Genomic DNA, 14,874 nt, shown 5'->3' with positions numbered 1-14,874 from the left:
CTTGGGGCACCTAGGTGCAGGACCTAGTGAGGTAAAAGACAACAATACTTTTTTCATTTTTATATCTTACAGCAACACTCCCCCCCCCCACACACACACTTAATCCTCTCTAAATATGTCCATCCCCCACTGAGAAGTGTCCATCATTTTCTAGGTAAGTCTGAATCCAGTCAAGGGAACCCTGAATAGGAACTGCCATAGTGGGTATAGATACCACACTTGCCTTACCGATTCATGTGCATGTAGGTCTGTATCCTGATTCCATTTCCTTGCTGCTGTGAAAAGAGCTGTAATAACCATGGACGTGGCAAGTGTCTCTGTGGTACGCTTGGGAACTTCCTGGATTAGCTGTTATCTTTAACATCTGGCTCTTTAATATCTGCTTCTATTCCCTATTTTCTTTTTAATTAAAATGATATTATTTGATATTTTCCTACAAAAGCACTGTACTTGCATCCTTCTCAACCCTCTTTCCTCTCCTACTCTTTCCAGGTACCCTCAACCTCATCAAATTTATGACTTTCTCTTTATTGTTTTTAAACACACATACATGCACACAGGATGTACACATGTACACGTGCATGCATATGCATGCACACACACACTTAGCCCTTTTAGTGTTGTTTATATGTACAGTCATGCTGACCATTTAGGATTGGGACATGAGGAGGCTTGCCCCTGGGGGAAACTGACTCTCCCTCTTTCTACAGTCATTGGTTGCCTGCAGATATTTATCTAGCGGTGGGACATTGTGAAATTTCTCCTCTACTTAGTTGTGACAAGCTCTCTGGTCCACTCCTGTAGCTATGATGTTTTATTTAAATTAATATTGCTGGGATTTCACAGACGCAGCTTCTCTAACATCTGGAAGATACAACCATAGAACAGATGTCCTCCGGCTTTTATAACCGTTCTCTTCCTTCTGTGCTTTCCCATGAGCCTAGTGAAGAGGCATAGTGACGGAGATGGACCAGTTGGGATTGAGCATCCTATGATTACTTATTTTCCTATGATTTCTTACTTTATTTTGATCATTTGAGATCTCTACGGTAATCTCCATTAACAGCAACAAGATGTTTCTTTGATGAAAGACGAGAGCTCCATTTACCTGTAGGTATAAAGGTAAATGGAACACAGCTTCGAACTCTTTTGGTTTATAAAAGAGCAGCAGAAGTTTCTCCAGGAAGTCACTGTCTCTCCAGCCACCAGAAGTTTTCCAGGTTTACAGAACCAGGCTTGAATCCCCTCTGATTAAATGAACTTTCAGTTGGAGTAGACAGTTGCTGGTTAACCTTGAGATATAAATGCTTCTACTGTACCACACGGGATATTTGGTCAGTTCAATCCTTGTTGTGGTCCACAGGTTTTCCAGCCTCCCGGACTATCGATTACTTTTCTTCCTTGCTAACTTTCATAACATCTTCTAATACCGTGAGAGGTAGTCGTCAGGGTAGAGGCTTCTAAGTCAGTTAGAGCTCAATTTCTCCAAGTCTTATGTCTGAAGTATTTGGTGTCATCAGAGATTGGGTCATAACTTCACGTAAAATAAGAGCAATGAGGTTCTAAAATTGTCCAGCATGATGTGTTGACAGAGTTTGCACAAACTCTGGTTGGCAAACATAGACAAAATCTGTGCCACTGAGTTGAGGAAATGGTGCTAAATTCCCCACGAGTAACAGGAACTTAATGGTGATCACAAGACGTCAGAAGAGAGGAAAGCAGAACCACAGAGAAAACTCCAGAGACCTTCATATTTGAGTTCATATTAGTGCCAGCCTGTGTGTATATGTAAGGAAGCTACAAGACTCAGAAGTCCTCAGCTGAGAAGACCAGAATTGTCAACACCCGATTGTCACACATGAAGCAAACAATTTTTTTGCAGCTATATCAATAATTAATTAATGAACTCTTTATTTTTGAGATTTATTTTATTTATATTCGAGATTTTATTTTCTTTGCTCTCTTTCAAACTCATGCCCCCTTTGCTTATAAATGATTAATGCATACGTATATGTATATATTCCATATATACTTAGTAAACACAGCCTGTTCGGTGTGCTATGCTTTCAGAGCTGACCATTTGATATTGAGTAACTAATTGATGTGCTCTTACCTGGGGACAACTATTTCTTCTGCTCTCATCCTTCCCTCGTCGCCTGTAGTTCTATTTTGCATGACTGCTGCAGATCAGCAGAGTGCTGTTAGGATAAATGCAATTCTGTAGGTGAAGGGACGCAATACCAGATCAATAGGGGAGTCTTCCCTAAAGTTTGAAGGTCTTGAAGAGCTGTAGTTATATCAGGACATGCGTTTATTAACTTGGTAAGAAGATGGTGACAAAGTATCACAAACTAAGTGGCTCACAGCAAGGAAACTCATGTTTCCAAGGTTCTGAAAGTTTCAAGTCCTAAGCTATGAAGTCATTAGGACTGGCTTCCCCTAAAACTTTCAAGAAAACATCTGCCCAAGAGCCACTGTTTCTGGTGGTTTTCTGGAAGTCCTTGGCATACTGGTTTGTCACTGTGTTCTCAGAGTTGATATTCTTGGCGTTTTCCTTGTGTGTCTCTCCTGTGTTTCTGTATTTCTGTCTCTTCTCATAGCTTTAACAGAACATCTCTTGTAGGGGATACAGGTTAGGTTCCTAGCACCCATAACTAGTAGCTCACATCTATTTGTAACCATAATTACAGGATATCTGGTGCTATTTTCTGGTAGGCACCTGCATGCATGTGATGCACATAAACTCATACAGGCACATACATAAACACACAAACATATATATTTTGTATAATGTATTATATTAAATATAGTATATATTTATTATTATATGTATATTATATTAAAGGCATATTAAATATTATATTGTATACATATGTATGCATGTGCATATATTAAATGTACATTATAATAAATATATTCATTAAATATATTATATTAAATATATATTAAAAATGTACATATTTTAGTCTTCAAACTTCTCATTGTATCAGATAAAAGCTATTATTGAAAACTACAATCAATAAAAATATGGATTGTGGAAATCAATCCCAGCTGCTATATGTACAGCATCATACACACAGCACCAATCTCACACCTACCTAAGGCTCAGGGATCATCAGGGAGGAGGGTATGGAAAGATTCTAAGAGGAATGGGCAATGAGCTTTCATTTGAGTGTGTCTCCTAAGACTATCAGAAGCTGTAGTCATAGAGTCTCAACAACATGACTACCCAAAGGTCTGCTGAACATGGATGGCAGCAATAGACTTGCTAACATGGATGGAGGGGAGCTCCCGAGACTTCAAACGCTAGGGAAAAGCAAAGCAAATCAAAACACACAAACGAACAAAACTGTAGGCAAGTAAGAAAGGCTGAAAGTGGGAGCAATAGTTTTCCTATGAGAAGAGCACCCCAATAGGAAATAGTCAGCCCAGAAAACATATACACAAAATGAAGATTATTCAGACTGACCAGGTTGTAGTTATACATTTAGAGATATTGTATGTTTGTGTTTATGTACTTAGAGAGATTATATGTGTGTTATGTGTATATAACAATGATTAGTGAAAAAAGAGGCCATGAATGACAGCAAGGTATAGAGGTATACCATCCTCCGTTGAACCAGAGGTTCCCTGGGTCTCTGATCCGGCCAGAAATGGCAAAAGTGTTATCGTTCTCAGAAAGGAAGCCTGCACAGGGCAGGACTCTGGGGTCTCAGGTCTCACCCGCTACTGTTGCAGCACAGAATAGCAGTGGTAGGAGCGATAGCAGCAGCGGAGGCAGCAGTGGGTGACAGTGGCAGGGACAGAAGGGACGTGAGCCCGGCCTGCCAGGCGGGTTTGAGGTTCAGTGATGAATGCTTTGGGAGAGAAAACTCTTCCCCAAAGTGTTACAACTCAGTAAAACAGCCACACTCCGACAATTCTTGGTGACTACGTTGTACATTTGTTATTCCATGCGGATGGGGACTTTATGAACATTGAGGAGTAGGGTGGGATCAAGGGATAGATTCTTCCAGCTGGCTTAGCTTGAGATGCTGGCGATGCTCTATTAGCATGGGGAAGGACCCCAGGTATTTTCCTACGTGACTGTCATGGTCCTCTCAGTAGAGTGTTGTGATTACCCTTTGCAGAGCAGGTAGTTAGGCAGCGAGCTGGTCCGACTTCTGCCATTCTCAGTTCTGGGTTTCGTGGGGTTTGAGCTCACCAGTTTTTCTGTGTGGTGGCATGGTACACATGTCCCGCATAGGCATACTTGGCGAGAGCAAAGAGAAGGAGCCAATTACGTAATCACATTTTAATCTCAAGAAGAAAAAGAAATAATTAAAACAAGCCCTCAAATCCTCAAACCCCAGCTGAACTTTTATGAATAAATATTTAGTAATATAAAGTGTTTTCAGGTACCAGGTAATTTCTAAGCCTAAACTTGCTCCCAGAGATTTTCTAGCTTAAACCCTTGCAATTTAAATGTACAGCGAAGACTATAGACAGCTCTTTATTGTTTGCTTTAAACATTTTATTTTTAAGAAAAAATATAGAAAATGGACCGGATCCTTGTCACATTGGTGTCTGTGAGATGTTGTGCTCTTTGTAAACAAGGCTTATTGTTCCTTCTCTGTGCACAGCCTGTGACCTTTAGGCCTGCCCTCCTCTTGCTTAGAACCAAAAAATGAAACTGCATGGATAACCAGCATCACTTACTACCCTTCACACACTAATAAAAATGATTTTCTGATAAAGAGTGGATACCATTGTCTGGGATAGCCTCATCTTAACTGATTGTATTTTCATTAAGACTACTTGTCTAGGCCTTTAAGACTTCAATTTTGACTTCCTGCAGAATAGCATTAAATGGGTAACAATACACACATTTTCTTTATTTAAATTTATTTTCAAGACAATTATTGAAACATATGAACAGCAGTATAGCTTTATTTTATTTAAGTACTTGGTATCAAAACGTCAGTAATTGTTTCCACGTGTGGATTATCTCAATATAAATGTATGTTTGTGGCTACTGATTTTATTTTGTATGTTAGTTTATGCTGAGAGATGGAAACTATCTCCTAACTGTAACCTAGCTCATATATGATAATCCTTGCATGTTTTTACATGGGTATATCATGATAATAGCAGTTTTAAGTTTCTTAGGAATAAAACTTTGGTTACTGAAACCTATGGGACTTTTGTTTAATATCAGAACTCTGAAGCTCAAAAAGCATGACAGAATTTCTGGGAATTAGATTGTTGAGGCTCAATGGTTCTCTTCAGAAAAAGCTCAACGATGTCTATCCAGATAGTGAGCATGAGTCCACAGACTGTGAGAAAAATGCACAGTCAGAATCTCTAAGCAAGGCTTTTGTTATTATTTCTTTCTTCCAAAAATCTTTGTACCAACTAATTCCCATGTCTGTCTCAACATTAAATCAATATGCATAGGAAGTGGGATGGAATTGCTTGATTTTTTTAAAAAACACTTCATTTGAAAAAAAGATCTACCTCGTAAAAATTATGCTGCTTGCCTTCTTCGTGCCCCCTGGTGTGGCCCACAATATATTAGCTCTTTCACCCCTAAATGAGAAATATGGAACTGAATTTCTTTTTTCAAACACCTAGTCCTGATTTCAATGTCTTACAAAATTTAGCCAAACCCATCCACCACTAAAGTGCCCAGTGGGCCCTGGGTATATGTTTTTCTGGAGAAAGAAAATGCTCATTAACCTGTTCCCAAGCTTCTTGAACTTCTTTAAGATATATTATGAAGACCCAGAGACTATTTTAGTTTATTACAGTCTCACAGGGGATCTCTCAAAAGTCTCAGAAGAGAATTGCTATACACCATTGACCTTATCACAGAAAATTTAGGCCAATACTGCTTAACAGAGGCTAGAGGATGAAAATAGCCAAGGATAACCCATTCAACTAAAAGAAACAATGACAAAATAAGAAAAGACTATTTGCTACAAGGCAAGGAAGAAGTAAGGTTAGAACTAAAATGATCTGGCATTTACAAATAATGTTTCTCAAAAATCTCTCTGTCTCTCTCTGTCCCTGTCTCTGTCCGTCTCTCTGTCTGTGTGTCTCTCTGTCTATCTCTGTCTGTCTCTCTCTCTGTCTGTCTCTGTCTCTGTCTCTCTCTGTGTGTGTTAGAGAGAGAGACAGAGACAGAGAGAGAGAGAGAGAGAGAGAGAGAGAGAGGAAGATATCAACATCAGTTATTCCTTTGTTCCTTTCTTGTTTATTTTTGAGATAGAATCTTGTAACTCATCTTCCTGTCTCTGTCCCTGCAGATTTGCAATTTCAGGGCCACACCACCATGCCCATCCTTCCTATGGATGTTGAGGATCTAAACTTAGGTTCTCAGGATCTCATGGTTTTTATAACACCAAATCATCTATGACGTCACTAAATCGAAATTGTTAGGAATCAGTGTCCATTCGTTGTCCTGTTCACATCTTAAGAATCAAGAGCATCCATGATGTACCCGTGTCTATTAGCAGAAAACCATTTTTAACTATTTTAAGTTCTGTCAATGACTTTAAATCACATACATGGTACAATAAGAAAAAGAAAATAATAAATCCAAATTCATGTATTTTAACACTAAATACATTAGAATCAGAGAACTGTGGAATAAATTTTCAAGAGTAGATGTAGGCCTCAATGTCCAGCAGACTGGCTGAGGTTTTTATTACACTGGTGTCAGGGCTCCGAGGAAGAACTGTAGGAAGCTCTCATAGTGAGGACTTCTCCAAGTTACCCATGAGCCCAAACATCAGATAGACTTGATCTTGACGCACATACTCTGGACAATTAATAATTTCATCCTGGGGCTGGAGAGATGGCTCAGCCGTTAAAGGCTAGGCTCACAACCAAAAATAATTTCATCCTGTATTTTTGCTGTTACAATAGCCACTTTTATATTCCTTCACATTGTAAGTTCACTTGTAAAACTCAAGATAGGTATTAACAATTCCACTCCCAAAACTGAGAATTATTTTTTTTATTTATTATTTTTTTAGTAGTAGTTCATTCCATAGTGCTTCATTGGGTCTTATTGCAGTCATAAACTTAATACTTTCTATTTTCCCGTTATGACAAAATTGCTATCCGGAAGCTTTGTGTGTTAGTTACTTATTTACTGTATGTGACTTGCGTTGTATTCAGTGAGGGAAAATGGATGTGGGGAGAAGCATGGAGGAGTGAAGGGAAGGAAAACTGTGGTTGGCGTATACTATCTGAGAGAAGAATCGATTTTTAATAGAAATAAGAAAGACTCAATTATCCAAGATAATTCTTGTTGCTTTTTCTTTTACTGGGATCCTACCTCTAGTTTCCTATGGGAACTATTAAGACTCCACTTCCTGTCGTGTATTCCCTTTTTTCTTTGTGTTTGTGTGGGTAGCTTATGAGGCCATATATGGCCAGAAGTAGAGGAAAAAAACCATCCAACTAGCAAATCCTTTTTTTTTTCCCCTTTCAAAAAAGGTCCTGGTAAAAAGGCATTGCAGTGCTCTTAGTGCCAATTAGAAAAAGTGTTTCCATTTGTATGTTGCTTCTGGGCAAACAATACGATAATACTACCTTGCTTTCTATTCGTCCCTGATCCAGCTGCTGCAGTTTTTATGTATCCTGTTTGCTGCTTAGTACCTTCCAGTTATGATTTTATATCTTCTTTCATTCTGTCCCATCTCAACAGGATAGCAAATTTTTATTTGCGTTACTTATTTATTTCACATTAAAGCTTCCATGATGCTTATACTATGAGGCCACATACAAAGTCCTTTAATCTCCGAAAAGAAATTGTTATGCATATGAATCCTATTGCATCTTCAAGCTGTCTGTCCTCATCTATACATATAGATAATCTTGCATTATCTTTTTAAAAGAGGCTTTGAATAAAATGACTTTTTTTTTAAAAAAAACTGTAGCTCCAAAGGATAAAACAGATGTAAAGTAGTGTTCAGTTTTAATCTCATAGTTCCTTTGATGAATCAAAATATGCTTTGTCTTTAAAGTAAAGTTATAAACTAACAGAAATTTGAAAATGGACATCACCCCAGGCATGGAATGTTATTGCCCTTGACAGATCCTTAGGCATGCATCGTTTGATAAGTCCATTTGACTTAAAGTGTATTGGTCACTCCAGAATAATCTTGGACATACGTTGAAGCTATCTTTTCCCTAGTAAGATTAGAATATATGCTGAGAGTTTCTCCGAGCCATAAAGGGGCTCTTTTGTGCCAAATCATTTTTGGACTCTTCAAATGACTATGTGAGGTCATCTAAGGATACCTTTCTTCTCTTGACTCATAGAAGCCAGTAGGTGACATACAAGAACAAAGGCAAGAGATGGAAATAGTAAAACAAAGCTACTGTACTTCTGGTTTCCCACTCAGTGGAGCAGTGCTACTCACCCAACTAGCATGGAGGCTGGAAAGGTTGGCTTGCAATGCCACATCACTTTGCACTGTGAAATGGGCTCATGAACGCACACCTTATTCCCATCCAGAAATAGAAAGGCCATAGTTATCAGTCTGTTTCATAAGTACTTGAAAGTTTTCATGATAGAGCTCAGTTTATCCACACGCAGGCTAACACTTTCTATACAAGAATGATTTGGACTCTCCAAGTGTCCGAGTTTAAAGGTTAATATAGCGAGAAAAAAAATTATCACACATTGGAAAGCTAAACACACTTTTACCATGAGTGTTTACTAGAATGACCTGGGGCAGAGGGATGACCAGAATGACTTTGACAAATGAACTGATGACTTTTGAGTGAACAAATAGGCTAATCAAACCAAAGTCTTGCTGAAAGCATCTGAAAGCTTGCTGTAAAATAAAACTCAAGTGAATTCTTTAGTGGAATAAAGACCTGCAGTCTCAAATAGAAGTATCAGATGAGCTTGACGGGAAAACTAAAGTGAGTTGGCTGTGAGACATAAAGCCAGTTTGGCACCATCTGTTTGTATGACGGGTCAGCCTTCTGCAACTACTTGTATCCATCTTTGCTAGCTAGCTTCCCTTGTTCTTTCTGAATATTCTGTGCTTGTACTGGTAATAATTATAGAACAACGTCTCTATACAACTTCTCATAGTAAGGAGATTCGACTGTGTAAAGACAAGATGATTGTGCAAGGAATTAGATTTGTCAGAAAAAAATCTAACAATAAGAAGAGAAAAGAATCCTGGGATCTTTGGTGTATACAAAGGAATGAGTGACACAGATACCCAAGTCACTGGCTTAGCTATGCAGAGGGTACTGACTAATGAGTCATGTCTTTCTCATTTCCTTATATTCATTATTTCCCTTCTGTACTGCCCAGTGGCTTACATAACAAAAGTACACAGGTGTGTGCACGCGCGCGTGCGCTCATGCACACACACACACACACAGATACACACACACACACACACACACACATAATGTTAACTAGATCTTACAGAATGCTATCTCACCCAATCTGGTTATTATGCCTCGTGGTTTTTTCATCTAAAGAGAACTGGAAACTCTATTTAATGTTTTCATTGGTAGATTATACAGGTGAAAACAAGGAAGTACTCATTGCTATAGTGTGTGTTCCTGGTCAACAGACGCCTTCCTTTTATGAGTTGTTCTCTATAAAGAAACAGTGTTTTAAGTAAAGTTTTGGCCCTTTCTGAGACATTCCACATCCAAGGACTAATTAGATGTAGAAAGTGAAAGAAGGACCGTGTTAAATCCAAATGCTCCTAAGGGATCGTGTAAGGGAGGCTTCACTGTAAGTGTTGCAAGGCTGAACATCTCTTTTCTTCATCTAGTTGTAATTCCCTTGCATACGCCGTTCCAGAATGTATTCCTCAATTAACTTCTTGCCAATTTTATCGAAAATGCATGACACGGCAAATTATCCTTAGTGTTCAGACACATAAATGAGTTATGCTAAACTAAATCACCTCGACTGTGATGGCAATAAAAACCTCATCCTATCAGCCTGGTCCTAGAAGGCTGGAACCGCTAGCATGTGTATGAACTGTTAACCAGCACCATCTTTAAAATGGAATCTAGTTGTTATCAATTATTTGCAAAGTAATGGGGTAAGACCCAATTTTGAGAACTAAGGCAAAAAATGACTATGACTGAAGTATCGAAGAGGGACAGTAATAAGATGAACATGATTAATCACAGATTTAAGGCCAGTTGTAATTGCAAATCCCTGGCTGTATAAAAAAAATCTAATCTTATATACTCAGAGAATATAAGCCCGAGTATCATATACAGGGGTTGGTTTTATATCTAGATAGAGGTTTTATTCACAACTGTAGACTTAATCTTCAACTCCAGCCACTTCTCTAACACAGAGCAGGTAGAAAGCTGGAATTTAGGATACGGAAATGTAACGCAATACAATTAGTCTTTTCAGTGTTAACAGCTAAAGCTCCTCCCTTGCTAGAGACACACTAGTTCTGGCATTGTTAAAAGAAGAAATAGTTAAGTTCAAAGGCGTTGATAGACCTAGCCCGCATGTACTAGCAGGAATTGGGAAAAGAGGCTAGTGTGTCAGCAAAATGGTAAATGCTGGGACCTTAGGACAGCCTTAAGGCTGTAGAAAAGAATTCTAAAAACGTGAGTCCAAAACTTCTCAACTGTGCAAAATAAAGATGCAACATGAATTATATGAAGGGCTTCATGAATCTAAAGGAACAAAATCAGCTCCACTTTGAGCCCGCTTATCAGAAAGATACAAAGACAAGCAGATACAAAGGCAGATGGCTCAGGTGTTAAGAGCACTGGCTACTCCTCCTGAGGTCCTGAGTTCAATTCCCAGCAACCACATGGCCCAGGCATGATAGATATGGTAATTTCAGGACATTCCCACACAGCTAGCTTATTGTCTCTATGTTTAAAAGAGGAAGACAGATCTCTGAATTCTTATGCAATGTTAAAAGAAAATGTATAATTGCTGTTTCCTAAGAATTAAGGAGCTGAGGTCACAGGATACTGACTGTAGAATAATCAAAAGGCAACCTGGAGTAAATGACTGGGTTGGTATGTAAAATACAAGACCGAGCTTATGATCTGCAAGAGATGAGCTATTCAGAGAAGTTTTGGGATAGCAAGAGAGAACTGCTTGGAGAACTATCTCCAGCAGAAAATAGAGAAAGAGAGAGCTGTCTAGAGATCTCCAGAAAAAGCAGAACAGAGAAAAAGCAGTCTAGAAAGCTATCTTGAGTAGAATAGGTCATCAGCTAGGACCCACAATTTGACTTTGAGTAATTTGACTGTTCTCAGATACTGAGTCTCTCAGAACTCCTCTCGAAGCTGAGGCTAGTTCTTGGCAAAAGATTTCAATACAAAATATAATACCTTAATCTCAAAGCTGGGAGAGGAGGAAGGTCATATGGAGTCACAAGGTTGTAGCCAATTCAGTGAATTGTAAGTAGATAAAATGTACTCTGTTTACCAACATAGTGTGTCAATCACCTTTAGCCTTATTTTAGATGATTTATACCAAAAACTCTCATCCACACCATGATGTAAACTGGTCCTAAAGCCTTTGTTTTCTAAAGTAGTCTTTACTTCTATTTTTTTTAAATATGTTTCGGTTCAGTTTCTAGTTCTACCTGTGTTTTTATCATGAAAGGATGTCACATATTGCCAAAGTCCCTTTTGGCATCCATTGAGATAGTTATGTGATCTTTCGTCTACTTATGAGCTGTTTTTCATTTATTCCTGAATCATCCCTGCCTCCTGTGATGAATCCAACTTGGCCATGAGAAGTATCTTTTCGCTGCATCACTGAATTTTGCTCGCAAGTATTTTATTTAGGATTTTTGCATCAGTGTTCCTGAGAAACTCTTATATATTGTTTGTTTTGTTGTGTCTTCATCTGGTTTATCTATCAAAGTTATCCTGGCTTCTTAAAATAGCTCAATATTGTGTGCAACAATCTAATGAACACTGTTGTTAGATTTTCTTTACAGGTCTAATAGAATTAATCAGTGAATCCACCTGGACTTAGGGTTTTTTTTTAACTTTAATTAAGAGGTATTCTGGTTAGTGATAGTTGTCAACTTAATATTAATAGTCTAGAATCACCTGGGGGATAAGCTTCTAAGCATTCCTGCAAGTGAGCATCTGATTCATGGCTCATTTCACTGAGGTTAGGTCCTAAAAAGAATGGGAAGAGAGGTGGCAGGACAGAAGTGCTTGTCTTTCTCCCTGCTTGGAACTAGGCCTACCAGAGCACGTTCTCTTTTGCTAGTTTCCTGTCTATTGTTCTCTCCCCTTTTCTATGTGTTTGTTTGTCTTTCCTTCCTTCTGCTTTTTCTCCCCTCTACTGCCTTTCCTTCCCATCTTCCTTTATTTCCTCCTTCCTTTCCCTTCCTTACTTTCTTCTCCGGAAGTTTTACTCATTTACTGTAATGACCCACCTTTGAGTTTGGCTTTTATCCAATTATTCCTAGTTTGAAGATCCCAGTTGTCAGTTTGTGTAGATCATTTTTCATCTTTCCTAGATAGATGACAAATGTTTTTTGATCTGGAAATTAAAAAAGTAAAACTGATTAATTATATTAGTAAATCAAGACTAGATTAAGATCTTAGGCAGAATGACATATGTTAGTGCTTGATATTGTTTAAGCAATGTCTCCTAAATTATAGTTCTTTGAAATTTGTTTCATAATACATTTGCTGGGAAGTGAAATAATTGTTTTTTTCAATTCTTGTGCAATGAATAATCTATTCTATGATTAATGGAACAGTGGGTTTTCCAGGAGTGCTTTCTTATACAAAAGGCCTTACTCCAGTACACTTGATGTCTTGCCATTTGATTTTCAATGCCATGGCATGATGTAACAAAAAGGTAGATCACTTTAAATTTCACCTTCTCATAGATGGTTTGGCCAAGGTAAATGCCTTATCTTTTCTAATGTGGACTACAAACCTTTGAATAAATGATATACAACTTACAATTAAGCAAGATACTTCCAACTTCTACCATAAATATTGGAAAGTATGTTAATAATATATATTATTATACATTTATTTTCTCTGCAAAGCTTTGATGATCCTTCTGTTCAGTTCCTTAATTACCTGAAAAGAACTTAGTGTATCACATAATTATGTAAATGGCTTAGGATAGTCATCAAAGATAAAATTAATCTGGGTAAGCAAGAAGAGAAAAGTGTATTGCTTCCCATCACTAGAGAAAAGCGTAGATGCACCCACCCCAGAGTTTGGAAAATAAGCTTTATACAACACTGCAATACATCTACCTCAACAGTTTCTCTGAGTCACCCCAACTTCTCTTCAAGATTATCGATGGCTCTTCACGGCTGATTCAAGTCTAGTTACTGTACCCTAGGCTGCCCCTCAGCTAGATCCTGTGTTCCTCATTAACTCACATTTTTTCTGATAAGACCTTAAGAACACCCAAAAACCTTGGTCCTTAAATCTATTTCCAAGAGATACAATTCAGGGCACTCAGTTGTTTCTAAATTCTGCTTAGTTTCAAAGATCTCTGTCAAAAGTCGAAACTTCAGATTTTAGGAAACAAAGAGTTTTCATCTTGGCTCTCTATAAAGTGGAATGCAAACTGAATGTGGGTGAATTTTGTGTTTGTGCTGATAAATTTATGACATGAAACAGGACTCAAGTATTAAAGTGCACAGTTAGCCAATGTTTATGAGTTAGTCTTTATAATACAATCGATACTGTGTCATAAATTACTACAAACTATTAAAAACTGCAGTTTTCCAGAAATGATTGATTCTTAATTTTTATCCCAGGCAGAACAAAAAAATACATGCTTACTTATGACAGGGAAAATGTCAAGTATACCTTAGAGAATATTATATAAGTTCATTCTGGGTCGATTAAAATTTAACGAGTGTGGGATAAGTCAGTAAAAACAAAAATCTTGAAGCCTATACAAACATGAGATGTCCCTTTAAATCATTGTTTAGAAGACCTTTTACACACAAGTAGTTGTAGTGATGGTAAGATATTGCTGGAGGTCCATAATTAGAGAAATATACAGAGGTTTATGTCCCCAAGAGTGGCAATTACGAACATATATTAGAGTTGAAAAGAGAATAAAAGTAGAAATGAAATGTTATCGCCTAATAATTTATTTCTGAAAAAGTGTTCTGTTTAAAAATCACCAATGGAACAGTGTGAGGCAAAGAAAAATGTACTCTCTTGTTTAAAATAATGATAACATAAAATTAATCATGATGTTCTCTCAATTATCATGACCTAAAGGAAAAGAGTAGTCAAAAACTGTGCCTATGACTTAAATATATCCCCAAACGTCTCATAACAATATATTATGAAATCTATTTTTCAATAACAGATCTTACAAAACTGATTAATAAATTAGAAATAATTTCACAATTAAGATTGAGTTTAACTAATTTTGCTTTCACTGCATAAGTGTAAGAACGTTAAGGACGGAAAACCTTATGTGCATATAACAAACTTTTGCAGTTTAACCGTCTATTGGTCTAAAATATACTTTCATAGTGTATTATAATAGTAATTAAATATTATACATGCAATAATTAAATATTATACATTCATACAATAACATAGCTCACATTGAAATAAAACAATGAGAGACCTATAGTAAGCCAACAAGATGGAGCTGGGCACCATGAGATCTCTGACAAAGCCGCCTTCCTCTTCATATCCAGAGGTCACCATTGTGCCAGACTCTGTTATTTTGCTTTAGTTTATGATTTCCATATGGATATAGCCTTAGAACGCATTATCTGTCTTACATTATTTATAGAAATGGTGTCATGTTCTTCTCTTCTGCAAACGATTTTTTTATTTATTTGACATGATTATGGTTAGAGTCAGCCATGTTGATTTGCACAGTTCTATTGTAGT

General features: G+C 37.5%; 1 protein-coding gene and 1 long non-coding RNA gene across 7 annotated transcripts in view; both read right to left on the bottom strand.

The window, feature by feature from the left end:
* Erich1 (glutamate-rich 1) overlaps nt 1-14,874 on the bottom strand; it is a gene marked incomplete at its 5' end in the record, with an annotated part of 52,793,804 nt that overhangs the window by 20,484,809 nt on the left and 32,294,121 nt on the right.
* LOC134482390 (uncharacterized) overlaps nt 1-14,874 on the bottom strand; it is a 124,282-nt gene that overhangs the window by 86,509 nt on the left and 22,899 nt on the right. For 4 of the 7 annotated variants that reach the window (XR_015639947.1, XR_015639946.1, XR_015639941.1 and 1 more), the window contains one exon: nt 12,414-12,520. This is a non-coding gene — a long non-coding RNA (uncharacterized LOC134482390). Of the gene's footprint in view, nt 1-3,920; nt 4,252-8,414; nt 8,495-12,413; nt 12,521-14,874 lie in introns of those variants that run through there. The other 3 variants (XR_015639945.1, XR_015639943.1, XR_015639942.1) reach the window with 2 other exon arrangements.

Source organism: Rattus norvegicus, chromosome 16 (genome assembly GCF_021556685.1).
Source record: "Rattus norvegicus strain SHRSP/BbbUtx chromosome 16, alternate assembly SHRSP_T2T, whole genome shotgun sequence".
Lineage (NCBI taxonomy): Eukaryota > Metazoa > Chordata > Mammalia > Rodentia > Muridae > Rattus > Rattus norvegicus.
This window is presented reverse-complemented; position numbering and strand designations above follow the sequence as displayed.